The following is a 3,832-nucleotide window of genomic DNA, read 5'->3' on the forward strand; positions in this document are numbered from 1 at the left end:
AAGTTCACATGGAACCTTCACCAAGATAGAACACATCCTTGGACATAAAGCACACCTTAACAAATTTGAAAGAACAGAAATCATACAAAATGTGGTTTCACACCACAGGCAATAATCTAAATATAAATTATAGCAAGATAGTTGGAAAACAACCAAATATGTGCAGATTGAACAGCACACTTCTACATAATACATGGGATCAAAGAAAAAGTCCAGATAAATGAAAAAATTATTCGATCTACATGAAATGAAAATAGAACTAATCAGGCTGGGAGAGGGGAGGTCAGGGGACGGGATGGCTGACCTGCGCTGTGTTTAGACGGGCGGTGGGAGGAGGAAGGGAGAGGACCTGGGAGGCCTTCTCCCGGCCCCTCCACTGCCTCGCTTTCTCCTTCAGCTGCACAGGTGGCCCCTTGGTGGGCCATGATCCAAAGGAACCAGCGCAGTTGAGAAAACTGCTTATTGGTGGCCTGAGCTTTGAAACTACAGATGATAGTTTAAGAGAAAATTCTGAGAAATGGGGCACCCTCACAGATAGTGGGGTGATGAGAGAGCCCCCAAACAAAGTGTTCCAGGGACTTGTATTTTGTGACTTACCCTTGTGTTGAAGACGTGGATGCAGCAATGTGTGCTCCACCACACAAGCTTGATGGGCGTGTAGTGGAACCAAAGAAAGCTGTTTCTACAGAGGATTCTGTAAACCCTGGTGCCATCTAACAGTGAAGAGAATTTTTGTTGTTGGTATTAAAGAAGATACAGAAGAATATAATCCGTGAGACTACTTTGAAATGTACAGCAAGACTGACTCCATTAAAGTTATGGAAGACAGGCATGGGGGCAAAAAAAAGGGGTTTGCTTTTGTAATTTTAAATGCTCATGATACAGTTGATAAAACTGTTGCTCAGAAATACCGCACTATTAATGGGCATAATTGTGAAGTGAAAAAGGCGCTTTCTAAGCAAGAAATGCAGTCCACTGCATCACAAAGAGGTCATGGAGGTGGATCTGGCAACTTTATGGGTCACCGAGGAAACTTTGGAGGTGGTGGAGGTAAATTTGCCCGCAGTGGAAACTTTGGTGGAAGTCTATGGTGGTGGAGGTGGCAGCAGAGGTAGTTATGCAGGAGGTGATGGTGGATACCATGGATTTGGAGGTGATGGTGGCACCTATAGTAGTGGTCCTGGCTGTAGCAGCAGAGGAGGCTATGGTGGGGGTGGACCAGGTTATGGAAACCAAGGTCGTGGGTATGGCGGCAGTGAAGGCGGATATGATGTTTACAATGCAGGGGGGAATTCTGGCAGTGGTGGTGGTGGGAACTATAATGATTTGGGGAATTATAGTGGACAACAATCAAATTATGGTGGAAGCAGCTCAGGAAGTCCCTATGGTGGTGATTATGGATCTGGTGGTGAAAGGGTGGATATGGTAGCAGAAGGTTCTAAAAACTCAGCAGAAAAGGGCTACAGCTCTTAGCAGGAGAGAGTGAGGAGTTGTCAGGAGGCTGCAGCTCACTTTGAGACAGTTGTCCCAAATGCATTAGAGGAACTGTAAAAACAGGACACAGAAGGGACAGTGTGATTCATATTCAGAAAAGTTACTGCAGCTTAAACAGGAAACCCCTCCTGTTTAGGACTGTCATAGCCTCGGTTTGCAAAAAGTGCAGCTATTGATTAATGCAATGTAGTGTCAATTAGATGTATTTCCTGAGGTCTTTTATCTGTTGTAGCTTTTTATTTTTCTTTTCATTACATCATGTATATTGCCCTATAAATTGTGCTAGTGGTACCAAATATAAAAACTTAAGGAATTTTTAACTTTTCAAAAGAAAATACAACTAATCAAGTGTTGTGGGGTGCAGCAAAAGCACTACCTACAGGAAAATTTATGTCTTCAAATAAATACACTAGAAAAAGAAAGACCAATAATGTAAGCTTCTACCTTAGGAAACAACAACAAAAAATGGCTCATTAAACTCAAAGTAAGCAGAATTAAAGACATAATAAAAATAACAAAGAAATCAATGTAATTCTGGGACATCAATGGAGAAAAAACAAAATAGCTGGGGCTTTTTTGACACAATTAATAAATCTGAAAACATCTAGTTACTATGACTAAGGAAAGTGGGAAATAGAAATTACAACATAAGGCCATCACGGGTAACTCTATACTGAAGCCTCCATAGTGAAGGGGTTTCTGAGGACACTATCAGGTATACCTATTGCATAGCTGTTCAACCAGTCTAGAGCCTTCTAACATAGTAGGGGTGGCNTTGCTCACGATTGTAAAATACCTAAAGGTGTCAGCAGTGTTTTCCTCCAAGAGACACACCATCTCAATTTCCCAATCTGGAGGAAGTTTTCCTGAGCAGCCACCCTAGAGGCTGCCCTCCCTTCTTCTGTCATTTCTAAGCTCCCCCATGGAGTACAGGAGAATGACGGCTCAGCCCCTGAGCATGGGAATCCCTCAGCTGCTGACCCCGCGCTCAGCCACTAGGGTATGAAAGGGGTTATTGCTCCCATAACTGAGGTCTCTGGGGAGAGAAAGGCAGGCCTCTCAAGTAGGCATGAAATAGCCTGAGAGAGGAAGGAAAGGTACATGGACTTGTTTTTTATGACATTAGGGGGTCGACTAGGGTGAGAGTTCACACAAGGGCAGGAGCTTGTGTGGATTCAATGACTTGCTACCACAAAGGAGTGAGCACTAACGTTTCTTATCACCCTGTACACATGTGGGGTACAGGGGAAGGAGGGGGGATGAGGCTCTAATGCTGTCAGCCATCAATCATGAAGAACAAGAGCAGGAGACTGCCGGTTTCTGGTCTGGCATTCATGTAACTTAGAAGCTGTCATCCCAACCTCACAAGAAAAAAGAAAAAAGAAAAAAAAAAAAGAAAATCTTGAAATGAACTTCTCTTCTTAAGATAAATCAGAGCTTTTAGGTCACAGGGCAACCTGGTGTCTCCAAAACTGGGAAAGAAATAATAAACACAACATTTTGAAATATGCCCAATTATTCTGTTCTTAACGTGTCTTGTACTTTAAAAAAATCTATTTCAGCAAAGTCTAGAACAAAGAAAGAACAAAAAAACAGAAAACTATAGCCGTGAACCCTAGGACAACCTCCTTAAAACAGAACGTTAAATACATATGATGGGAATACTGGAAAGGAAAGAAAAACAGAAAGACACAGAAGAAACCAGTGAAGTAACAATCACTGAGGTTTTCCTAAAATTGATGACAGACGGCAAGATTTAGGATGGTCAGAAAACACTAAACATGATAAACAAAAGTTCACACCCAAGTATCTCATGTTCACAGTAGGCAAAAATCCCAGACAAAAAGAATATATTGAAGAAGCCACAGGAGAAAACACCTTAGTTATAGGAACACAGATATTAGAATTAAATCAAACTTCTTTTCAGAAACCATACTAGCAAGAAGAGAGTTGAGTGAAATGTTTAAAATTGTAAAAGAAAAAGAAAAACTCGCTCAAAATTCTGTGGCACATAATATTTTTCTTCAAAAATAAAGGAGAAATAAATATTTCCTGAGACAAAAATTGAAGTAATTTCACATTAGTACACCTACTTTGAAAAAAAACAAAAAATTCATCAGAAAAAGTAAGTGATGGGGGCCGGCCAGATGGCTCAGTTGGATAAAGCGCGAGCTCTGAGAAACACGGTTACCGGTTCAATCCCCAAATGGGCCAGTGAGCTGCGCCTGAGCTGAGCTGTCGCTGAGCAGCCAACGAGTGGCCGGATTAGTCACTTGGTAAGAGCGCCTGCTCTTAACAAAACAAGGTTGCTCATTTGACTCAGTGGGCTGCGCCCCAC

General features: G+C 42.0%; 1 pseudogene; it reads left to right on the forward strand.

Moving 5' to 3' along the window:
• Positions 1-978: 978 nt before the first annotated feature.
• On the forward strand, positions 979-2,265 carry LOC109378821 (heterogeneous nuclear ribonucleoprotein A3 pseudogene; annotated as a pseudogene).
• The last annotated feature ends 1,567 nt before the right edge of the window (positions 2,266-3,832 follow it).

This window comes from Hipposideros armiger, unplaced genomic scaffold (genome assembly GCF_001890085.2).
Source record: "Hipposideros armiger isolate ML-2016 unplaced genomic scaffold, ASM189008v1 scaffold_4118, whole genome shotgun sequence".
Classification (NCBI taxonomy): Eukaryota; Metazoa; Chordata; class Mammalia; order Chiroptera; family Hipposideridae; genus Hipposideros; species Hipposideros armiger.